The sequence below is a fragment of the Typopeltis vanoorti genome, chromosome 17, assembly GCF_054136105.1.
Source record: "Typopeltis vanoorti isolate ZY-2024b chromosome 17, IOZ_Tvanoo_1.0, whole genome shotgun sequence".
In the NCBI taxonomy this organism is placed as follows: Eukaryota; Metazoa; Arthropoda; class Arachnida; order Uropygi; family Thelyphonidae; genus Typopeltis; species Typopeltis vanoorti.
Window position 1 is genome coordinate 30,730,403 of NC_143565.1, and position 26,837 is coordinate 30,757,239.

Genomic DNA, 26,837 nt, shown 5'->3' on the forward strand with positions numbered 1-26,837 from the left:
AGGAGTGTGGGGAAAGGACAACAGGGCATCTTTGGAAGTTTGAGAATGAATGCTGTAAGAAGTGGGTGAGGGCTGGATTTTTCTCTCATAGATAGTGTGTGATTGGAATGGATTGCCCTTGGATGTTGTGTGTGCAAGCAGTGTGAATGAATTCAAGAATAAGTATGATAGCTGGTGTGTGTAGCATGTGGCCTTTCTCGATGAGTCACTGACTCTCTGGAGGTTTCTTTCTTAAAAATAATAATAATAACAGAATCTGAATTGTTCTGAATCACGAGTCAAATTTTTATTTATATGATATATTGTTTTGACTGTGTATCAATTATGTCAGTGCTTCCCAAACTTCTGGATGTCAGGGCCCCCTTTGCAAAAATTAAAATATTTCACGGCTCCCCTCGAAAAAAAATCGTAATAGAGAGATATATTATTATAATATTTATTGTATTTATATTCAATACAAAACATACACAGCGAATATTGCAAAAATCAAATGCATATATTACATTTTTTACCTCTTACCGTTTGGTCCTGAAGACGATGCGGGCTGTTCTGGTAAAATATGAAATACTGTCCTTTTTTTTTTTTTGAGTCTGTTTCTGCTTCTTCTGATTGTTCGCGGGATTTTTTTAAAATTTTTTATCAGCCACTTATCCATCTCAGGGTTAAATTTTTTAACGTAGAATAGATCAAATAATATCACCACTTACCGATACTGGCACACCGCAGACTGATAACATGAAATTAGTGAATATTACCTGAATAAGGGAATCCCCGGACCAAAAACATTTTTCTCTTTTGCGACTTTTCTCCCTTTACGGTAATTAAGCCTAATGCGAAACAGACAGCAAAGGCAGGTTATTAAAACGTGCATATGATTGGTGCGGTATTAACAAAAGATCACGCAACCGAAAGATAAAAGCATAGCTGACAATTGAGTTGAAATGCTAACTCTCTTCAACTGAATTCCATATGTGAAACTGCCATAACATTCTTTATATATATATTACTTAGTTTTAACACTTTTACGAATTTTGACACGTTTACAATTTTAACACGTTCGATTGAATTTTATTGCTGCCTTGGGAAATCGAACTCACACATATCTAATTAATAACAATAGTTTTTAGTTAGATACTGTGTTTGCCCATGCAACATATGGTTTTGTTTCAGTCTATACAGCATAGTTTCTGTATGAGGGGACATGTGATTCATTAATTAGTGTGTTTTTATCCCAGTTGTCTCTAATTGCACTATTTGTTGAGAAATATATTACACAGACTGCTCATACCTTATTCACTGGCATAATAAAAGTACTTGTTTTTATTGCCTCTGCAGTATAGTGGCTTTTAGGGAGGGGTGTTGTTTACCACTGCAAGCGAGTTACTATCTCCCCACATGAACTTGTTTAAGCTTGTTTTCATGTGTGAAGTATATGCGAAACTTTTATTGGTAACAGAAAACTTGCTCGGATGACAGTGATAATATAAAACGAGTTTTGATATGTATATAAAGTCAATATCAAAAGTCCCTGATTGATGAAAGGGACAGGAAGATTTGGAGCTTCCCTGGAGAGCTTTCGAAGTAAATACAATTAATCACTGCTTTGAAATAAAACATATGAATAAGCAATATTTACTAATATTCATTAAGCGCCGAAATACGCAGCACCAATGTGTGAATTTTTCCATTCAAATATAAAAAATAACAAAAAAAGAAATAATAAATAATAAAAGTTAAAATACGTTTCTTTTAAAATGAAAAAAATCTACTTAGTCTTAAAACATTTTAAATTTGTTTTCATTATTTCACGGCCACCTCAACAAAACCTACGGCTCCCAAGGGGGCCGCGGCCCACAGTTTGGGAAGCGCTGAATTATGTGAATAAAATAATAATAATAATAATAATAATAATAATAATAATAATAATAATAATAATAATAATAATAATAATAATAATAATATAAAATGAAACAAAAACAAATGCAAACTGTCATTATCACTAAAGAAATGGTCAGTGTACAAGCTAGAAAATTAAAAAACTGGAGTGTACCTTGCAAAGACGAACTACATGGATTTTGGTTAAAACATCTGACCAGTCTACATGATCGAATGGCAGAACAACTGAATTATTTTGTGATTTTCTTTCTTGCCTACTTGTATAAGAAACTAAAACACATTTTAGGAATGTTAGTCAAATGAGTTTTATTATCATCCTACTAGTTTCACCGATTTTTGGTATCGGCATCTTCAGGGATACAATTGGTAAGCGATATGAAGGTAACAGACTAGAGGTTTTAACTGACAGTTCTAATTCATACAAAATTAGTACTGTGCAAGACAATGCGCGTATCTCAGGAACATGGTTTATTTGTTACGAGACATGATGTAATTGGCGTGAAAGTTCATTTCTTTGATGTTTAGTGATCTAATTAAAGTTTTCCAAATTTCCGGTAGGATTAGTCCTTGATTCTTATTCAGGTTTCCTATTGAACGGGCGACTATAGCAGCCTCCTTGAAGGTTCTAGAATGGTAGTTCTCTTCTATATAGGGCATATGACTCTTATCCCATTCAATTACTTATTATTATTACTAGGTATATGACACCTCCAGGGGGTCTAAGGACTCATCGCGGGATAGCACTCTAATAATAATAATAATTGAGTGGGATAAGAGTCATATGCCCTATATAGAGGAGAACTACCAATTACATCATGTCTCGTAACAAATAAACCATGTTCCTGAGATACGCGCATTGTATCGCACAGTACTAATTTTGTATGAATTAGAACTGTCAGTTAAAACCTAGTCTGTTGCCTTCATATCGCTTACCATTTGTATGCCTGAAGATGCCGATATAGCAAAAATCGGTGAGACTAGCAGGATGATAATAAAACTCACTTGACTAACATTCCTAAAATGTGTTTTAGTTTCTTAATTGAATTATTTGTTGCAGTCAGGCTCAGTGCAAGACTGGATGATATCTGGGCGCACTTTTCTCTTCATGATAGATAAGGATAAGGGTGCAGACCCAAGTAACTATTGTCCAATAACATGCCTACCAACTATGCTTAAGCTGATCAATCATAGCAAATTCCATAAACCACTACTTGTCAGATAATCAGATTTATCTGATTGAAGAAAAAGGCAATTTCAAAAATCGAGAGGAACAAAAGACCCGATCCATATTAATAAAAAGATTTTCAGAAATTCAAAAAGATGAAAACTAACTGAAACATGGCATGGATAGGCTACAAGAAAGCATTCGATTCTTTACACACTCCTGGATCCTAAAATCACTACAGATATTTGGAATTAACAAAAACACATGTTCGTTTCTGACTGCTGCCATGAAATCATGGAAAACAACTTTAATAGTGAATAATGAACGATTCGGAGATATCAGCATTAAACATGGAATTTTCCAAGGTGATTCCTAGTCACCATTGCTCTTCAACATTTCTTTGATGCCTTTGTCTATGATTCTGAAGAAAACAAAACTTTAATATGAAATTCCTAAATGTAATATTAAAATATTTCATCTGTTGTATATGGATGACTTGAATTTATATGGAAAATCGGCCGAGCAAATAGATTCTTTATTGAACACAGTTCGTATTTTCAGTGAGGACATCAAAATTAAATTTGGTTCAGATAAATGCGCAATTTTATCTATTAAACGAGGAAAAATCAACGACACTAGCAATTTTAATTTTCATCAAGAGAAATATATAAAAGCAACATCAGCTGACGAACACTATAAATACCTAGGAATATTAGAAGCCAATGCTATTCTCCACTCGAAAGTTAAACAGGCAGCATCAGAATATATTAAAAGAGTTAGAAATATTCTGAAAACACAACTAAATAGATTAAACACAATTAGAGTAATGAATTCTTGGGCTACACCAGTTATCCGATACACAGCTGGCATAATTATTATTATTATTATTATTATTATTATTATTATTATTATTATTATTATTATTATTATTACCACGGGCTACTCCAGGAGTCCTTAGACTTATCGAGGGAGGCCCTAAACATCATGTTCACACAGCTGTTCAACATTCTCACAGTATCTATCATACCTTGCCTTGAACTCGCTCACTGTCATAGCACCCACAACAGAATCTGGCAGCTTATTCCACTCATTTACCACTCTAAAAGTAAAGAACCCAGCTCTAACACCCCTGCTAACCACGCTCTTGCCCAGCTTCCATGGGTGTCCCCTAGTTCTCCCACCACCAGTCCTGATCTCAAAAATATCATCTGAATTAATCCTATAGAATCCTTTTAGCAATTTGAATGTCTCAATCATATCTCCCCTTTTTCGCCTATCAACTAGTTTCTGCAACTCACAAATCTTCAACCTGTTCTCATATGGTTCATTCCATAGACCTGCTATCATCTCAGTCACTCGCCTCTGGATCCTCTCAACCTCCTCCCCATCAAGAAGGAACCGAGGTGACCAAATCTGGGCACAGTAGTAGAGATGAGGTCTTATCAGGGCTCGGTACAGAGGTACAATAACTTGTTTTTCTCTGCTCGTGAAGGTATTTTTCAACAACCAAGTGAGTTGATGAGCTGATTTAGCTACTTTCGCAATGTGCCCCCTAAACTTCATCTCCCTATCCACCAACACTCCCAAGTCCCTATTTTATCCAATAATAGATTGGATAAAAGAAGACCTGGACAAACTGGACTGCAAAACTAGAAAAGTAACGACTATGCATCATGCATTACATCCACGAAGTGATGTTGACCGGTTGTACCTACTGAGGAGAATAGGTGGACTGGGTCTGCTGCAAATAAGACAGACTGTGGAAGAAGAAGAAATTAGTTTAAGAAGTTACATCGACAATAGCTCTGAGCCAATGCTTCAGACAATTACAAAAGAGGGCCTGCTAAAAGCAACAGGAAACAAATGCGATTACAAAAAGGAACAACAAAATAACCGAAATGTGCGCTGAAAAAATAAACCCTTGCATGGCTAATTTCTTCGAGATACTAGGGACAAAATTGACGTGAACAAGACGTGGCAATGACTACAATACGGATACATTAAAAAAGAAACAGAAAGATTTATTCTAGCAGCTCAAGAACAGGCATTACAAACTAATGCGATGAAAGCAAACATTTTGAACATCAATAATAACAGCAAATGCAGATTATGCGATCAGAAAGATGAGACAGTAAAACATCTAATCAGTCAGTGCCTGCAGCAAAATAGCTCAAACTGACTATAAATACCGCCGTGATCAAGTGGACAAAATAATTCATTGGCACGTATGCAAAAAATATGGCTTTCCTACAACTGATAACTGGTGGTAGCATAAAATAGAGACTATATTGGAAAACGAAACAGCAAAAATTCTCTGGGACTTTAGAATACAACGTGATCGGCATTTGGAACACAATAGACCTGACATCACAATTATGACGATAATCCAAACATCGACAGGTTTGGATTATCGATATTGCAGTACCCAGTGATAACAACATCAACAACAAAGAACTGGAAAAAATTACTAAATTTCGAGATCTAGCAATCGAAGTTCGCCGACTGTGGCTTAAACACACCAAAGTCATTCCAGTAGTTATCGGTGCACTTGGTGCAACTTCAAAGAAGCTGTCCAACTATTTACAGCAATTAAAAATCAATGAAGTAACCCCATATGACCCACAAAAAACAGCATTACTTGGAACAGTCCATATTTTACGACGCTACCTGACGGACCATTCTTAGATTCTTGGATAGAATCTGAATTGTTCTGTATCACCAGTGAAATTTTTGTTTATATGATATCTTGTTTTGACTGTGTATCAATTATGTGAATAAAATAATAATAATATATAAAATTATTTAAAATAGCCTTAGCTCGCCCATGGTACTAGTGTATACTATAGGTTTGCAACTCAACCATGGTTGGATGGGAGTCACATAACAAAATAAATAAATAAATAAACAGACATATTGTGCTATTGCGCAACATGTCTAAGATTTTTTTTTTATTAAGCTTCATAAGATAGTCCAAAAGATAATTATGAATCAATTTAGTTCATGATAAGAAAAAAAAAAATTTTCTGTTAAATTTACGAAACAATAATTTTTCATTTGTGGATATTTATTAAAAAAAAGTTTCACAAAAAATTCACTACACTCTCTATGTTGTGGCCAGTGTCCTTTTTGGTTCTAAAGTGCCATGGTTTTTTTTTTTTTTTGTGGGTGGGTGGGTGGGTGGGTGTGGGTATGTGTGTGCGTGTGTGTATGTGTGCATGACCCGTTTTCTTACGTGCGACACGTCACAAATTAAAAAAAAAAAGCTCAAATACCTAAAATCACATTTTCAAAACTCTCCAGATAAATTTCATTTTATTTTTTATAACTTCAATATGTACTGTAATTATTAATTAGTGTAACCGTTCTTTTTTGTATTCATGAGCTTAATCAAATATAATGTAAAAATCATTTAAATAGTTTAGAGCATTTTTAAAATACAGCATTAAGCCGACCTATTTCTGTTCTGAAAAATAAATTTTGCATTTTTCAGAATTTTGAATTTTGACTTGAAGTGTAGGTGCCTCCGTAATGCAATTGGAAGAACAGCGGAACATGGCGCCCTTCGACCGGAAAATACCTGGGTTCGATTCTGGAACCCAGGTCATTCTCGTATAAGGTCATTCCCTTATACGAGAATGACCGGTTAGAGAGATCGGCTAACTCACCTTCAATAGAAGTTCAGTTAGCCGATCTCATCCGTTGGTAGCAGGTTTTTTTTTCACGGAATATCGGGGTTTTCATTCCACGAACAGAAAAATTGGCTTTCAGAACACACGCAATTTACAAATAAAAAGTATTGTTGTAGGTGAAGATGGGCGGTAGATGGCGTTGATGATAGTAGTGTCGTAGTAAGAGAATTAAGTAGTAGTGGAGATGGTGAGATGTATTTAGCGAAGTAGAGTGCCATCCCGCGATGAGTCCTTGGACTCCCTGGAGGTGTCATATATAATAATAATAAGTAATTGAAGGGACGATTGACAAATATTATGAATAAGAATACTCATTAGATTTTATCATTTCTGGAAAAAAAAAATCCAATGTGGCTCTCACCCACGAAAGTTTTTCATAACCCTATAGTAAATCTGTACCTGACTGGTTAAGAATTTTTTTAATTTAAAAAATTTACAATTTGAAAAAAATGTGAAAGATTTTGCTGAACAAAAAAAAAAAGTAAGAAAAATTTACTTAGAATTAGTTTTTTTTTGGAAAATTATAATCAATAAATTTATTACGTGATTTTAATGTTTTTTAATAGCATATATTTCTATACCCAGTTATCTCAAATTAGGAACCCATCAAAATTATTTCAATTGGGTTCCGCATTTGCTATTCGGAACTGATGCCAAAATATCAAATGAGACAACGAGGTGAGTATATTATTATTATTATTATTATTATTCGTGACACGTCCAAGGAGTCCGTATATCCTGTCTGATACCGCATACTTTCTCTGATTGTGAAGGACAGGGAGGTTAAACTCTGATATTCGCACGAGACTGGTTAACCCCGCTTTAGCTGAAAAGCCTTTGTTAATTTTCATTGCGAGTGACAGCTGCTAAGCAGTACAGAGGAGTTTAGCTAGAAGCTAAATTTCTAGCCAGCGGTGAATTTCTGCTGCAGATTTTTTAAGTGAACGCATCCATCCTCTCTGACAGAGGAACGAAAAAGAAATACCAACTTCAATATACTCATTAGAGTCGAGCCTGCTTATCAGAATCGAGTCTGCGTTATTATGGCGCTGTGGTTATGGCTTTGCGTGAATAATCACGCAAAGCCATAACCACAGCGTTGTGCAGGCAACCATGAAGTTGCCAATATTATAATTTTAACCACTGATTAAGATTTTATGTTAGATGGGCAAAAAACCGTAACATTTCTTAATTAATCAATTAAAACTATCAATGCGGGCAGCACAAAACACTTATGCATGATCACATTATTAAGGAATTTATAAGGAAAGAGTTTTATGTCTTTTTTTTTTTTCTTTTTTTTGCCAAGTTTAAGACTTTCAGCTAGTTTATATGGTGTTGCTGGTGTGTATCATTGTTAATTTTCATTTATGTACATTATATAAACATATATAATATTATTTTTATAAATAATACTACTATTTAAATTTTTTAAAGGAAAAATTCAGTTGCTCTTTTTTATTTTTATTTTTCTGTCTTAACACGTAACAATTAAATATAGCCAAGATATCATTTAGGCGTGGTAAAAACACCAACTTGATATTCACGTGATTGTTTACAACGGAATGCTGAAGCGCCTACATGATATAGTTCGTAGTACTATCAAAATCTCAGTCGTGACCAGAGAATATGAAATAATCAAAGAAAAGAATGAGAGTACTTCGATCATTATTTGATGTTTCTATGAACTGCGGTTATAAGAACGGTGAAAACATTCTGGCGTATTGATATCCATGTGAGGTAAGTTGGGGAGCACGTTAGAGTAACGATAAGCCGGGAGGGAGTGACCTGTATATAGATGTTTGGCGTGTCTGCAAAGTCGGGTAACTTTTAACGTTTTGAGAACTGATGTGATCATTTATATTGTTTACCCTTTTTGTATATTTTCATCATTCTGGATTAATATATTAAGTAATACAGGGATATTACGCTAAATTTTGAGGTAAGTATAGGAGGACCTCTATTCTTTATTATTATTATTTTATAAATAACACAGTTGAACACATGGATTCGCGTGTTTTTGAACAAAAACTTCAGGTGAACCAAAATAAGTTAATATCACACGTGACATCTGCTTATCGTGAACGGCCCTGTAAAGAGGTTAAAAGAAATAAAATAAAAACCATCACTTAAAAAACGGTTTAAGGTGATTCTTAGATGATAGTAACTGAATGGACTTTGGTATGTTATGTCTTTTTTTAGTTAAGCCTAATTTGAATGGAATGAAAATAACGTCGGGAACCGGTGTTTGTTGACATTGTCCGTTCATTAAATATCGCAACGCGGGCATAGGTTATCAAGAAGATATCAGAATAATGTTTACTTTTATTATTTACCTGTATTTAGTTGTTAAATCTAATATGTTTTTGTTTGGTTTATTATCTGTTCTTGATGTTGGATTTGCCTGAATTCGTGTGTGAAAACATGATCAGTTTCAGAACACGTGAAAGAGCATTTTGAGAAAGATTATGGCAGTCTAACTGATCAGCAGTATAACTTTTCCACTTGTTTTAATAATACAGTATTTGATTCAATTAATTTGAAATGGATGATGTTTGAATTTGCAGTTGTCAGTAACTAGCTTGCGCTCTTAGTAATAACTTTTCACAAATTAATCGCAAGTATAACCGAAACTTATGTGACATGTTCATGATAATTTTTTTTGTTATATATGAAACAGTTGATAGGACATCGTACCGAAGTATAGTCAATTTTTCGACATGCTGTGAAGTAATTTATCTTGGAAGTAATGATTGTTTTATGAGTGAAGGAATTGAGGAAAAGCTTTAACTGTATTTTAAAATTCCAATGGGAAACGCCTTGAATTTTTATTCATTTTTTACGTAATTCAGCTCAATTAATGATGAAGATTCTCCTTAAAGTTAACGAAATTATCAGTTTCTGTAGTGGTCAGTTTCCATGATATTATTAGAAGGTACTATTAAATATATTTAAGATTTTAAACCTTGAGTTATGAATGGTTGTTTAATCTCACTTCCTTTCAAACGCTTGAATCATTTGGGAATAATAGGTAAAGGATAATTTGATTTTTAGTATATAATATTAGCCATTATTTCCACAGTATGTATGAATCAGAAAGATCAATATTCCAAAAGAAAAATTATTCTAGAAAAAGAGAGAGGCTTAGAAGAAAAACAGATATTCTTTCATGAACAATGATGTTACATGATTTAACACGCACAGTTTTATAAATTTACATCAAACTATCATGTTATTCATCTCAGTTGGAATCAATAATTCTATAATTACTGTTGTAATCAAAGAGATCAGAAGATAATTGTTTTGCAAACAATTATCTTCTGATGAGAGTGATAGTGTAAACTCGTAAATCTTCAGCCTTATGTTGAAGTTAATGATCTGTATAATACTTTAAATTTTAATAAGTAATAAGCAAAAATCCTGATATACAATGTGATAGTTTTTGTGTGTGAATTCTGGGAATTTAACTATTTGCTTACCTGTAGACTAGTGGCTACTATCACCTTTTGAAGTAATCTTCCTTGTGCAGCACTGTACTTAAACAATGCTGCCATTGTTCAAAACATTTCTGGAATGTTTTTTTTTTTATTATTACTGTCACTGCATGACGAATATCAGAAAATCTGCATCCTTTCACATCATTTTTCAGTTTTGAGAATAGCCAAAAGTCTCATGTGGCTAAGCCTGGTGAATATGGAGGCTGGTCCAATTTTGTGAGTGACTTTTTAGCCACAAACTCACAGGTAGCTACTGCACCTAATGCAGTAACTACCTGATGTGCAGGGACATTGTGATGGATAATCTGATTGTTAAACCAAAGTTCTAGTTTGTTCTTACAAACTGCTTTATGTAACCTTGTCAGCACCATTACTTCTAAATAACAATGATGTTCACTGTTTGTCCTTTGGACCAAACTAATTTCCATGTCCCTATTGCATGTTCAGTAAGTTTTTTTTGTGTTCTTATAATTTTTTTCATTATCTCTCATGTCATTTAGGGTTTTGCGAGAATGTGCAAGAGAACTGTCAATGCTTTTGATTAAGTTGTTTAATTTAAGTCTTCACTTTAAGACAAATAGTCGAGAAAACATGGGAATATAATAAAGATCTGTATTTAAGTTTGTCAATTTGGAAAAGGCATATGATAAAGTGCCAAGAAAGAAGCTATTCAATACGCTACAGTTATATGGTGTCAATGGGGCATTATATCAAGCAATACTTAGTATTTATTTGAGTTGTAAGTCAGCAGTTGGAATTGAAGGAAGTACAATAAGATGGTTTAATGTTAAATCTAGTGTGAGACAAGGATGTACATTATCTCCCATGTTATTCATTATCTATATGGATCACATTATAAAGGAAAGTGGTATTAAACATGATATCAAAATTGGAGATGTTAATGTCAGCTCTTTGCTTTATGCGGATGATGTTATACTTCTAAATAAATCCGCTACAAGTCTGCAAGATTCTCTGACTAAATTGAATAACTGTTGTAATAGATATGGTATGAAGGTCAGCAATAAAAAGACAAAGACAATGAAAATAGGCAGAATCATTGAAAATGTCAACTGTGTTGTGAATGGAGAACCTGTGGAACAAGTAAAACATTTCAGCTACTTAAGCACGATTTTTAGTGAAGATGGTAAATTAAATATAGAAATAGACAACAGAATAAGCAAAGCTGGTATGGTGGGAAGTCAATTGAATAAATTCATATGGAATAAGAAAGAAATTAGTCGGAACACTAAATTAGCTGTGTACAAGACAGTGTTCAAACCAGTTTTAACTTATGGATCAGAGAGCTGGGTCAGAAGTAAAACACTTGACCAAAGACTAGAGATCGCAGATATGAGAGTCCTGAGAAAGATTATAGGCGTGAACAGATGGCATCAATGGCAATATCATATTAAAAATGAGGATATTAGGAAAGAACTTGACATTGTCAGTATCCAGGAATGTGTTAGCAGAGCTAATCTCAGGTGGTATGGTCACTTAAACAGAATGGGCGAAGAAAGATTAGCAAAACAAGTGTTCTCTGCCAAGTTGGCAACAAAACGACCCAGGGAAGACCAAGATATAGGTGGATTGATACGGTACAAAGTGCCTTAGACGATAGAAATATAAGATCTGATAATGTTGGAGTCTTGACAAGTAACAGACTGATTTGGAGGAAAATTGTAGATAGGAAGTTGGTAATGATGTAATTTTTTTCATGTAGTACTGTCATATCCTGTACACCCCTTGAAGGTACATGGCAGGAATTTGATGATGATGAATTTAAGTCTCGGCTCTGGTAGAGTTCCAAGGGAGTGGAAAGAGGGCAAAATTATTCCTTTTGCATAAGGGAGTTCTAAGACTACAGTAGCAAATTATAGACCAATCAGTATCTCAGGCATGGTGGTAAAAATATTGGAAAAATTGTAAAAAAGAGAATTTTTACAATAAAAAGTATTGTAAAAAAGAGAATTCTAGAATGGGTAGATAAAAATATGATACTGTATGTAGGTCAACATGGCTTTGTGAAGGTCATGCCTTAGTAATTTAGTAACTTATTATAATAGAGTAACAGCCCAGTTGGATAAAGGAAATGGCTACATGACGATTTTGCAAAGGCATTTGACAGAATACCACATGGAACAATGCTATGCAAATTAGAACAAATGAGGATGGATATGACACTGGTTAAGTGGATAAGAGGGTGGCTGCTGGACAGATATCAAAAAGTTGTATATGGAGGGGCAGAATCTAGGTGAAAGCAGATGACTAGTGGCTGCCACAAGATTCAGTACTGGGACTATTGCTGTTTAATTAATATATAAATGATATAGGAAATAACCTGAAAGGAAATATTCAGTTATTTGCTGATGATATGAAATTAGGTAGAGTAATAGTTAATCAAGACAATATGGAGAGCTTGCTGGACGATTTAAATAGGCTGTTAGTATATTCAAAAGTTAATGGGTGTGTCAGTTTAATGTTGAGAATTGTAAAGTTATGCACTTTGGGATAAATAGATTATAAGCCATGTATCACATTAATAGCACTGTACTCCAGGAAATAGATGAAGCGAGAGATTTAGAATGGAAGGAAGGTAAGATAGTGCCATTGCATAAGGGTGGTATCAGACTGGGAGTGTCTAATTATAGCCCAGTTTGTGTGTCATCAGTAGTTAGTAAGATCTTGGAAAAAGTAGTGAGGGACTGTATACAGCATTGGGCAGATGAAGGTAATGTTATCTATGAGAGTCAACATGGATTTGTGGAAGGGCGCTCTTGTTTTAGCAATATGCTAGCCTTTTATGATAAAGTTACAAGAGCATTAGGTGAGGGAAAGGCATATATTGCCATTTTCCTAGACTTAGCAAAGGCATTTGACAGGGTGCCACATGATAAGCTGATATTCAAGTTGCAGCACATGGGTCTGGATGTCAGATTGGTCAACTGGATTCAGGATTGGCTGTCTGATAGTTATCAGAGAGTTGTGTATGGTGGAGCAGTATCAAAGAGGCAGAAGGTTACAAGTGGGGTTCCACAGGGCTCAGTATTGGGACCTATATTGTTTAACCTTTATATCAATGACATTGTCCGTGGATTGCAAGGGGATATTTGATTGTTTGCAGATGTGGTAGCCCTGCAAGAGGATTTGAATAAACTAGACAGATGGGCAAATGAATGGGTGGGGGGGGTGTCGGTTTAATGCAGCTAAATGCAAGGTCTTGAGGTTTGGGACACATCGATGGGATGTTGCATACTCTATTGGAGGAGCTATACTGGAAGAAGTAGGGGAGACAAGAGATCTGGGGTTGATGATTGATAGAAACCTGAAATTTAGGGGACATATTGCAAAGGTAGTGAAGGTAACACAGAGGATTGCTGTAATAATGTGAAGGACACTGACCTGCAGAGATAAAATGGTTATCATTCCATTGTATAAGACCCTGATTAGACCACACTAGACTGTTGTTCTCAGATCTGGTCCCCAGGATTTGAAGGGGTCAAATATCTGTGGAAAGGGTACAAAGGTGAATAACAAAGATGGTGTCAGGACTGTACAATGTTAGTTATGAGGATCAGCTGAGGGAGTGTGGACTGCATAGTTTGGTGGATAGAAGAAGGAGAGGTGAAATAATTGAAACTTTTAAACTGTTGAGAGGTGGTTACAGTGTTGACACTGGGGAGTTCTTTTGCTTGGTTGAACAGCGGGAAGGAGTCATGACAAGGGACCATCCCCCCCTGGAAGTTACGAAAGGAAACTGTGAGAAAGAGGGTGTGGAGTGGATTCTTTGCATGGAGGGTGGTTGAACCATGGAATGCATTGCCTGATAGAGTGGTGAGAGTGAGAACGGTCAATGCGTTTAAGGAGTGGTATGATAGACTTTGTGTTTCCTAGAAGGGACCTCCCTCGATGAGTCTTGATAGACTTGTGTTTTTTAGAAAGGACCTCCCACAATGCATCTTTTGACTCCATGGAGGCCTGAATGATGATAATAATTTAGGAGCGGTGGTGGTAGACAGAGTTAAAGTTTAGAGGACATGTTGTTAAGGTAGCACATAAGATTATTTGGCTAGTGAAGAACACATTGACAGGTAGAAAGGAAGTTATAATTCCTCTTTATAAGACCTTGATATACCTACATTGGGATTACCGTGCTCCACGTGGAGAGGATTCACAGGTGAGTGGCCTGTGGAATGTGCCTTATGAGGATAGATTGAATGTGTGTGGATTGCAGAAGTTGGTTGATAGGAGAAAAAGAAGGGATAGGATAGAAATATTTAAGTTGCTTAAAGGATTTTATATGATAGATGGGGAAATGTTTCAGCATTTGTCTAGAGGGACCAAAACAAGGGGTCATTCCTGGAAGTTGAATAAATGTGTGGTCAGTAGGGTTGTGAGGACTTGATTTTTTGCTCGGAGAGTGTTAAATGAGTGGAATGGGTTGCCAGAGTCAGTTGTGAATTTTTTTTTTTTTGTTAATGGGTTGAAGGAGAGGTATGATAGATTGTGTGGATAGATTGGTTCTCCCACAATGAATCTTCAGATTCCATGGAGGTGCCCATATAATAATAATAATAATCCTATCCATCTTTAAACCTCTTATGCCACTTCAATACGCTTTTTTCATGATATTACCACTATAAATCAAATTTTTAGTTGCACTTGCAGTTTTGCCTAACTTTGCTCAAAACGATGTCAGTGTGCTGTTTTATTTAGCTCGCTCATTTTTCTGCCCATTTTTGTGTCACATCATAGGTGTGACAAATTCTTAGAATAGCTTTATACTCTGACATGCATGGCGAGTCGGGCAAAAAAAACCACGTGACTGTGCACATTTTGACACACATGTGCTATATGCCTTGAGGTGTATCAAAACAAGCTGTGGTACAACTCGAGGCATATAGCACGTGTGTCAAAATGTGCACAGTCACGTGTTTTTTTTTGCCTGACTCGCCATTCATGTCAGAGTATAAGCTATTCTGAGAATTTGTCACACCTAATGATGATGCTACATGAAATGTTGACATTACTAACTTGGATAGTTTACCTCCAAATTAGTCTCATCTGTAAATATACCTATATATTTTGATCATCTACAGCACTTTTAACTACATCAACCCATCTCAGTGCGAGTCTTTTTGATGTTAAACACCTGTTTTGTTAACCTTTAAACTCCCATTCTGTTTAAGTCCCTGTGCCACTCAAAATTTGCATATCTCATATTTCTGAATGCTAATAATATCTTCATTTTTATATGATTCTACCATTGATGACATCTTGTTCATTAAAATAATTTTTCTCAAAACTCTTACTTGTTGTTGCCTATACTTTACATCAGCTCAGCCAACCAGGCACTGAACAGGTTGGTTGAGTTGTAAATATACCTTCTGTCCAGCTAATAAGCCGTGAGTTCAAATTTTGCCACGTGCATGGATGTTTGTCTCTTATTGGGAGATGAATTTCATTGTCTGATGCAAGACCCTGTTTATTGGAGTCTGGAATGGCTTAAAAGTTTCATGTTTTTTCTTGACCAAGTATAAATATTAAAAAACAAACAAAAAAACCTTTCAGATTTTATTTGTTTGTATTTAGTTTTTGATGTAAAACAGAAATTAAAAAAAAAAAATTCTTAGTCTACCCATGTTGTTTGATATACTAGATTTACAACCTTTTGTGGGTGTAAGTGATACAGGGAAAAAATATGGTATTTCTAACCCAGCTCTGAGATTCGTAAGTTAAAATTGGTTTCAATACCATATAGGTAGTTTGCGGTTTGAATGATTTCTCTTTTGTTCCATAGTAGTTTATTAAGCTTATTTATTAAGTTTATTAAGACAGAATAAGCTTTGCTTATTCTGTCTACTTCCATGGTTAATTTTCACTTTCACACATCTTCACTGAAAATTGTGAAATATTTTACTTATTGTGTAGATTTCCAATTCAGGATGTGGCTGAGATTGTCAATGTTCTTGCCTGTTTTTAGCGTTTTTTTTAATCTTTTCATTGCTGATGTTTGCACTTGTTCAAGCAGATTTTTTTTTTTTTTGTGTGTGTGTGGCCAACCCATGAAAGGTTTATTATAATTTTATAGTACATTTGTACCATGGGTGAGCTAAGGATTTTTTCCCATTTTTTATTTATTTATTAATGTTATATTTTTTTTCATTTATATTTTAGAGTCTGGAAACCCTGTTCTAGAAACCAAACATTGAACTTTTTCAAGTCGCTTCTAGCCTTCAATAAGCAGCGCATTAGTCTCACATTGAGTAATGAAATTCATCTCCCATTTAAAATTGCCTCTTTTTGTTAAGTTTAGTAAGGAATCATGCAGACTTGTACTGGATTCATTTAAGATTATGACAATAAGTAAAGAGCTAAGATTAACATCTCCAATTTTGGGATGAATGCCGTTTTCTTTCATTATGTGATCCATATAGATAATGAATAACGGTGGAGATGGTGTGCTTCATTGTCTGCACCTGAGTTGCATAAACCATCTTCCTGTACCTTTTTCAATTCTAACTGCTAACTTACAACTTAAATGTAGACTATATAATGAGGATCAGCCTGTTTTTCCACCCACTACAGGATGGAGGCATTTCCCATTGCAGGAGGGTTGGGTCTACTTCTCCCATGGTGACCCAGTCCATCTTGGGAGAGTGTGTGTATACTTGGATCAACGAATGTATGAAGGTGAAAGACAATCGCAAACATCCATGCCCTTGGTGGGATTCAAACCCTCAGCCTCTTTGCTGGAGAGTGGATACGATAACCACTTGGCCAACCAGGCCAGACTATATATATTGTGCTATTATTACAAGATACCTCCAGGGAATCAAGGACTTGTTGAGGGAGGTCACATATTACTTACACTACATCTTCTCTTGAATTCATTTATACTGTCTGCACAAATAACCTCCAAAGGCAAGCTATTCCAGTCATGCACTATTCTAAGAGAAAAATCTAGCTCTTGCTCCCTTTCCTGATTATCTGTAGTTTGTAGTATCATATCATCCCTCTTTCTTTTGTTTGCTAGCATCTGCAGTCCACAAATTCTCAATCTCTTTATAATCTATATTCCACAGTTCCAATATCTTTAACGCTCTCCTTCACATACTCTCCACTATATCTGCATCAGCTTGGAAACCAGGAGGCCAATTATGTGCACAGTTGTCCCAATTAGATTGTGTCGAAGCCTTGTAAAGAGACAAAATGTCTTTCCTTACTTCAGCATGTCAATGTTTATTTCAGCATTGCGATTATCCTCATAGTTATATTTTCAGTCTTTGCTATATGGTCACTGAATTTCAACTTCCTATCTACTAAAATTCCAAGATCCCTAGTCTAGTCAATTTCTAGCATAATTGTACCAAATATAATGTTGTTGGATATCTTATGTAATTTAACATCAGGGACGAATGCTGGTCTTGAAATTCACGCTTGCTCTTGTTATCATTCAGGTAATGAGAGGTATGATTGAAGTCTGATTAGCGGAATAATGAATTGCTGACCATTTAAAACTATATACAGGTAACCCTCGTATAATGCGGATGTTAGGTTCTTCAGAAATGCTGCATTATGCGAGCCTCAGATCACATAGAAAAAGTAGAGTTATGTTCCAAATTTTTTTTTTTTTTTTTTTTTTAATTATATAAACAACAATGATATATCCAACAAAAATATATTTTTATTTAATTCAGGTAATTCATGAAAGTTAAGAAAACATAAACTATGAAACAAATACAGTGCATTGTATAAAAATTACAAATTGTACTTAAACTTCATTGCACATAATGCATAAATGTTTTAGGAAAAATAAAATAGTGCATATTTTAATCTTTCATAACACAAGGATTTGAGGATTGATTAATAAACACTGGTTTTGTCATGTGATCACCTGATGCATTACTATATACAAAACAGTAGAATAATTCTATCTTTGGGAACTTTGAATCCAGGAGCTGATCTTTCATTTTTCAAAATATAGGTGCGTTTTTGCATTTTTTTCCAATATAACCCAGATTCATCTGCATTGAACACCTGGTCTGCACTATAAATGTTTATAAACTTTGAGAGCTTTTTGTTTAAGATTTCCATCCATTGGAATTTTTCTTTTGAGGTGCAATCTTCTATCTAAATCATTAGAGATTTCTCCATTTTTCAATTAGAATATAGTATACATGATCAACATGCTTTGCACTTATCGTTGACCCAGCAATAAACACTTTCTCGGATTTTATGTTCATTTTGTTTGATTGTTCGAATTGTTGATTCATTTAAATTCAAAGTCCCTGCAAAAACTCCTGGTTTTCCCTCTATTTTTCAACGATCCAAGGTTTTGAATATTTTTCTTTGAGAGAAATTAATTTTGTTTTCAATGTTGGTTTTTCCCTTTCGTTGCAGTTTTTGGCCATTACTATAAAAATAATTTTTTACACAAAATAAGCAAGCATTACATATTGCATGTAACTCACCAGAAAATAAAGTGCTCAGCTTGAGATGAACACACTTATGATTTTTAATGTATTCTCCTGGCAGAAACGAGGACAAATTTTAACAATAAACGTTTTATACAGTAAACAATTGAGGTACATGTGTGCTAAAGAGTATTTCCCCTAATATAAATTCGCTGCTTATAATTACATGCGGGACACAGGCAGACACAAATTTAATGAAGATAAAATTTGATTTTTAAGTCACGCGGTGAAAAACATATGAAAAGATAAAGGGCTACTACAATTTTAGACCGCGTTGTATAAATACCATGTTATACGAGGCTTACCTGTATTTAGAAATTTGTACACAATTAATCATACAAATACAACATTTATTTTACAAATGATATTCTATCTTTTTCAATTTAGCTACTTGAATACAAATTCTACCCTACGGTTCTTTTTTATGAACTGGTCAATAACATCATAAAAAATTGGTTGCAACTTAATTTTCCCAAGCAACACGTATACTTGTAAAGACTGGCTGATGCTCACTGACTAGAGCTACTTTGACTGCGTATGACCCATGTTTAAGCAACAGGGTGAGATGATGTGGGAGGGAACGGAAATTGCTATGTATGCTCGTGAAATCACAGTGCTGAAGCGAGGAAAAATATCATGGAACATCCATTTCCCTTTTCTAACTCAACCATCATGTTATAAAATGTGAGCATGTTATTTAAACTTGGCTTTCCCTTTAGTAAACTTATACTGTTCATTGCAAAGTATTCTCTTTCAATCCATTTCTGTATGTAATTTCTAACTTTTCCAAAATCTTCACCACTGTTATCACTCCTGAGATACTGATCTGTTGATGTTTAGACAGTCCTTACATCACCCTTGTCTAATGAGATTATCATACATTCCTTTTACTCCTGTGGAAGTTTTCCTGTGCTAAGACTCAGATTATATGTTTTTGTTTTGAAGGTGCAAAAATTCTTTATTCCAAGAAAAAAGAGGTTAGGATACAGAGTGTATCCTAACCTCTTTTTTCTGAATTTAAAGTGCTGAAATCATTGAAGAATAACAATTATTACTGATGAGAATAATTTGAATAAGTGGAAACGTTGTCATTCAAGATAGAAAAGAATATGAGAGAAAAATGTCTGTTACTTAAACACTATTCAACTTACAGTCCTCTTGCATTCGATCCTACCTATAGTCAACTAAACAAGTTTAATTCTCTTAGTGATAATTTTTTCTATTTGGGATGAAGATCAAAAGAAAAAAATTTAAAACATTCTTTGGTCATCCACCTAGGTACTCCATTAAGACCAGTCATAGACTGTATAGGATGTCTCACTTATAAGATTTTTAGATTATCTAATTTTCTTGCTACTTCAACTTAGAAGAGCTGCTACTTATATATAAAAACACTTTAGATTTTAAAAATAAAATTTATGATCTTCATCTGGATGCTTTGGATATTATCATTTAGTTTAGATTGCTGTATCCTTGTTTACTAATGTTTCTTTATCTGATCCCATTAAATTACTGCAAAATGAATTTCTTCAGATATTGTTAAACTACTTGATTTTGTAATACCTTCTAGTTTTTTCTCCTTTCAAAACAAGCAATATTAATAAATTGAGGGAATGGCAATGGGCAATCCTATTTCTCCTACTACTGCCAAATTGTTCAAAGTGCTCCTTCATGGAGCACTTTGAACAGTGTATTTTTGATAACATTTCATCTAGACCAGGGTCGGTAAACTTTTTAGACCATTGACCCCTTCATGGAATCCTTGATCCCTTATCGATCCCCATCACGAATACTGTCGGCACTTTTTACTATCAGGGGCCGCCATTATGGGCACTATAAATTTGAAAAAATGATGCAGTAAATTCAAAGCTATGAGATCACTGAACACCATTCTGATAGTTATGGGCGATAAATGTGCACTAGCCCTGATTGTCTCTGTTCTAGATGTATTCATCAGGGAGAGCGTGTGCTTCTCCCTCATTGGCTCAGTTGATCAGCCATTTGGCATGTTTACTAGGTGTTACTCAGAATTGTTTTAGGTGTTTATTGACCCCCTTTTGACCCCTAGACATTTACTGACCCCAAAGTGGTCAATATTGACCCCCAGAGATCGATATCAACCACTTTGCCGACCCCTGATCTAGACCTGCATAGTGGTACAGATATGTAGATGATATTTTTCAATTTGGAATGGCTCTTCCTTTGATTTACAGCAGTTTCCTTCTAAATTAATTGCTCTTCATCCTAGGATCCAATTTATATTAGAAGTAAATAAGTACCTAGCCTTTTTAGATCGTATAATTCTTCGTCAACCAGATGGTAGCCTACCTTTTTCAGTTTTTTGGAAGAAGGTTCTTACAGGCTATTATATCCATGCTGAATCTCATCAATATCTTAGTCAAAAGGCTGGAACTATTAAAACATTAGTACATCATACCAATTCTTTGTTCTTAAGACAAACTTTTACAGAAAAAATTGCAATATTAATTCCACAGTTTTATCTAATGGTTTTAAGGACTCTTTCATCAAAATATCTATTAACAGTTATGGTATCTCTATAGTTATAGTATTCCTATGTCCATGGCGTTATTGAATGAATAAGCGAAAGTTTTAAAACCACTGAATATTTTTGCTTTTTGCACCATGAGAAAAATCTTCACATTTCTCGCCTTCTCCTAGGAACAAGCTACTGCTTCTCAATTTATCCACACATCTACCAGATTCCTTGCTCTTGTGGGTTATCATATTTATGACAAATCAGAAGATCTGCTTTTTATTCATCTAGAACAGTGGTTCCCAACCTTTTTCTACTTGTGCCATTTCTATAAATTGTACCCCTTGTTTTTAAATACTGATATTTATTGTTCCATGACTAACATTTTGCATTTTGTTTACTTTACTTGTTTTTCCGCCATTACTGATTATTTTTCGGGTACTCCTGAACAATCGGCATGTACGCCCGGGGATACGCGTACCACCGGTTGGGAACTGATGATCTAGAGGAACATAAGTCTTATATTAAATACCATGAGCCTGAAGAGTCTGGACTTGCAGAGCATGCTATCAACACTAAACATAGTTCATTGGAACAAGACAACAACCATGTGTTTGATGCCATCTTGATAAGATTTTCTCTCATCATTCTTTCTACATATATGGCCAAATAAATGTAGTTTCCTTTTGGTTTATTTTCTGCATCAGGTTTTCTTTTGGTTGTATTTGTCTATAGATTTCCTCATTGTTCACTTTCTGGATCCAACTTATCCTCAAGATCTTTCTATAGCACGCCCAGGCTTTGCGTTCATAGGGCATGCTGCTGAAGATACAAGTTTACACAATGAGCAGTTTCATGTGTATCTTTATAGCTTGGATCTTCCATATTTTGTCCATGGCTTTTAAGGAGCTGCTGCTCTGGCTATTGTAATTTTTACCCCTTTTTTTGGGTCCAAGTCGTACATCATGTGGCATCCAAGATATGTGAAGTGTTCCACATTTTGCAGTTGAAATTCTTCAATGGTAACTTTATTCAGTAAATCCAGCTGTCTGAATATCATTGTTTTAGTTTTTTCAAAATTGACATTAGTCTATATCTTTTTTTTCCTTCTGTGTATAGTTTTGCAGTGTCCTTTCCAGCCTTGCTGCTTCTTCTTCAATCAGGACGATGTCATCTGCAAAGCAGAGGTAGTTTATTCTCATTCCATTTATTGAAATGCCTTTTACCTTCTTCTTTTATCTTATCTTATCTAGTGTCCTTCCCAGATGTGGGATGAAGATGGTTGGTGATATTGGGTCCCCTTGTCTTGTGCCTTGACTAGTGGCAAACCAATCTCCAGTCACACCTGCTATCCTGACTGTTGCTTGTGGTTGGCTGTTTATATCTTTCAAAGGCAGATCAATTTATTGTCCACACCATAGGATTCCAAGACAGCCCATGTTATATTTTGGTCAATATTATCAAATGCTTTTTTTGGAAATCCTCGAAACAGCAGTATATCTTTTTGTGAGCTTTCTCTGCTATTAGTCTTAGTGAGAGTATTTGTTGCACTGTACTTCGATCTTTTCGAAATCTGGCTTGCTCATCAGGAAGATGTACCTAGTGGTGAGCTATAAGGGGCTCAAGCGAGCCCTTTGTTAAATTTTTCTCAAATTTGTGAGCCCCTTGTTCTTCTTGTTTACTTTTTTTATTTTTTCAAAAAAATTTTTTTTGAAACATATTAAGCGACAAACTCATAAGGTAACCTAACAAAAATTAGTCTATTCAGCAGTGTATAGATTATTTGGAATTATTGTTTCAACTCCTTTATAACAAATGCACCCAAGGTTATTATTATGAGCAATTCCAGGGAGTCCTTAGACTCATCGAGGTAGGCCCCAAATCATGTTCATCACAACTATATGACATTCATACAATATCTATCATACCTCGCCTTAAACTCATTCATGTCACAGACTCTGGCAGCCCATTTCACTCATTCACCACTCTGAAAGTAAAGAATCTAGCTCTAACACCCTTACTAACCACACTTTTGCCCAGCTTCCATGGATGTCCTCCCACAACCAGCCCTGTTCTCAAAAGTATCTTCTGAATTAATTTTACAGAAACCCTTCAGTAATTTGAATGTCTCAATCATACCTCCCTTCCTCTGCCTATCAACCAGTTTTTGCAACCCACAAATCCTCAACCTGTTCTCATAAGGTTCATTCCACAGACCTGCTATTATCTTGGTCACCTGCCTCTGGATCCTCTCAACCTCCTCCCCATCAAGAAGAAACCTAGGTGACCAAATCTGGGCACAATAGTCGAGATGGGGTCTTATCAAGGGTCGATACAGAAGAACAATAACCTGCTTGTCAACGTATTCTTCAGCAACCAAGTGATTTGATGAGCTGATTTGGCCACTTTTGCAATGTTCCCCCTAAACTTCAACTCCTTATTCACCAACACTCCTAAATCTCGTGCCTCATCAATTTCCTGGAGTACAGTTCCACCAATGTAGTAAACTGCTGCTAATCTTTTCACCCCAAAATGTATAACCTTACATTTTGCCACATTAAATTGACATCCATTCTCCTTAAGCCCAGACCTCCAATCTATCCAAATCATCCTGCAAAATTTTGACATCTGCATTCACTATTGCCCTACCCAACTTTGCATCATCCGCAAACAAATGAACTGTTCCTCTCAGATCCTTTCCTATATCATTTATGAACAAATTAAACAGCAGTGGTCCAAGAACAGATCCTTGTGGCACACCACTAGTCACAGGCCGTCTTGTGGACTCAACTGCTGAATAAACCGCTCTCTGATATCTCTCCATCAACCATCCTCCTATCCATCTCACCAACCCTATATCTATCCCCATATGCTGCATTTTACTGATTAGAATGCCATGTGGTATCCTGTCAAAGGCCTTAGCAAGGTCCAGTAGAATCACTGTAAACCCATTACCCTTATCTAGTTCAGCCGTCACTGTGTTATAATACGTGAGCCAGTTACTGAAGCATGACCTACCCTTCACAAAACCATGCTGTCTCCGATACAGTATCCCATTTTCATCTATCCAATCTTGTATTTTCCTCTTGACTATTTTCTCCAAGACTTTGATAACGATTCCTGTTATGCTGATCGGTCGGTAATTTTCAACAGCAGCCTTGGAACCACCTTTATGCAGTGGAACTATTTTCCCCTATTTCCACCCCCTTGGGCCTGACCCAGACCCGAGGCTCAAATTAAACAAAATGGTCAAGGGCACTGACAATTCTTTAGCCGCTTCACAGATTTAGCCAATCCCACAGATGTATTGACATTGAGGTTCTGTAATAGACTAGTTATCTCTACTTCATTCATCACAATTCCAGTATAAGCTGTTGGTTCTCCAATTACTGCAGTGTCACCACCTGGATGATATACTCTTGCAAAGTGCTTGTTCAGTAATTCCACTATATCGACTGATTCGGTTACCTCCCTACCCTCAGCATATCTTAAAATTATTCTGCCATGAACATTTTTCCTTTTACTTGCAACATATTGAAAAAACTGTTTGGGATTCTCTTTAGCCTGCATGGCCAATTTTCTTTCGTAATCTGCTTTTGCTTTTCTTACCACTCTTCTTACCTTCCTGGCCTATACTTTATAATGTTCCTGCACCTGCTGGTCACCTTTCTCCTTAAATTCCCTCCACAATTGTTTCTTTTTTTGCAGCTCAAGGTTAATAGTGTTATTCATCCATTTAACCCCTACTTGATTTATTATTCGGACTCTTGGTATACAGTCAACCATTGCCTCCTGCAAACACTTCTTAACCACCTCCCATGCACTCTCAACATCCAGCCCTTGTAGTTTTACATGCCATGGCACTGAGCCAAGGACACTCCTAAGCTTGTCATACTTACCAGCCCAGTAATTCCACATGTACCCTGTCTTAATTATAAATTCCACTCCTTTAGCCCCCCCCCCCCCAAGTCATGACCTTATGATCACTCTCACCAAATGGTGGCAACATGGTCATGTTTGTTACAGCCACATTCTCAGATGCAGTTACTAGGTCAAGCACTCTCCACCCCCTAGTATTTTCCACTACATGCTGTCGCAGATAGTTGTCCCTTAATAACCGCATAAAATCCAATTCCTTCCTCCCATGTGCCCTCTCCTCCTTCCAGTCAATGTTACCGTAAAAGGTTGAAAATAAAATAAGCGCATGCACTATCTTACCCTTCTCTCTTCCAGTAGCCAATCAAATATTTTATAAAAGATTATAAACGGTTTCATTCTGTTATATTTTGATAGTTAAAAAATGTTTTTCTTATGTAAGATAAATTAACACAGTTGATTGTGTGCAAATATTTCATGTTTAGATCATGATATATTTGTTTAAAAATGATAACCTTTAGACGTTGATTGTACTCTCATGCTTTTTGATTGGAATTTGTACACAAGCTGTATTAAAAGTTTTTTTGTAAAATACGGCTTTTTTTTTTTTTTTGCTTGACGATGTAACCCTTTGTTAAAATTTGCCTAGCTCATCACTGGATGTATCTCCATATGACCCTTCAGGCATTCATTCTGTAAGTATTTTCATCAGCACTTTGCCAAGATGCTCATTAGTGCAATAGTTCTGTAATTGGTGCATTCTAAAGCACTGCCTTCCTTATGAAGACAACCAAGACTGATTTTTTCCACTCTTCAGCGGCATACCCTGATCTCCATATTTCATTATAGTTTATGTATTTCTTTTACAAACTGATTCTCCTCCATATTTTAGCATCTTGCCTATTATGTTGTCATTTCCATTACTCTTGTTGTTCTTGAGATGTTTTATAGCCTTATTCACCTCTTTTTCCAAGATGTCATTTTCAAAAATCTCTGCTGGTAGAGAGATTGCTTTTAGTTCTTTGATTACTTCTGTTGCAGTATTATTTAGCCGATTTAAGTCAAATCAAATGTAAACAAATTCCTCCTTTCCCAACCCACTACCCATACACGATACTAATGTACTATAGGTTGATCAACCAACCTCCTGTGTGTGGGCTCAACGTAAAAATAGTTCACTTCAATATCTTGTCCATCTGTGTATGATTTCAGTCTTGTCCATCAATACTTTTTCATCTTTGACTGCTACTGATCTTGTTTGCCACTTCCTATTGACATTTCTTATGTTTGTAGACCTCTCTAGTTTTATGTTCTCCATAGTACTGTTCAATGTCTTTGCACTGGTCCTCCAGCCATTTGGCTTTATCAGATCTTGCTGCTTTCCGTACTTCATTGCATATTTGACGGTCTGCTGCCTCTGAATTATCTGTTTAAGTTTCATTTTTCTTTTCTCTTGTACCAATTTCAGGATTTCCTGAGTTATCCATTTCTTAGAGATCTTCACTCTTTCAGGAATTATTTCCTCTACCGCTTTTTTTAGTACTATAGTCAGTCGTTCTACTCTTGTGTTTATATTTTGTTTTTCACTTGTGGTCTTAAGCTTAGTTTCCAGTATGTTTTGATATGCTGTTCTTAGCCTGCCTTCATTTAGTCTTGCAATGTCTCTAGCATTTGGAACTTTCCTTTGTATTTCTGTTTCAGTTTTAGTCTTATATTCGTAATCACTAAACTGTGGTCTGAATCAAT

General features: G+C 35.4%; 1 protein-coding gene across 4 annotated transcripts in view; it reads left to right on the forward strand.

Annotated features, from left to right (window-relative positions):
- The first annotated feature begins 8,338 nt into the window (after positions 1–8,338).
- l(2)gl (LLGL domain-containing protein l(2)gl) overlaps positions 8,339–26,837 on the forward strand; it is a 437,582-nt gene continuing 419,083 nt past the window's right edge. For 3 of the 4 annotated variants that reach the window (XM_090407677.1, XM_090407680.1, XM_090407681.1), the window contains exon 1: positions 8,523–8,692. The gene's annotated coding sequence lies outside the window, so the exon portion shown is untranslated. Of the gene's footprint in view, positions 8,491–8,522; positions 8,693–26,837 lie in introns of those variants that run through there. The other variant, XM_090407678.1, reaches the window with a different exon arrangement.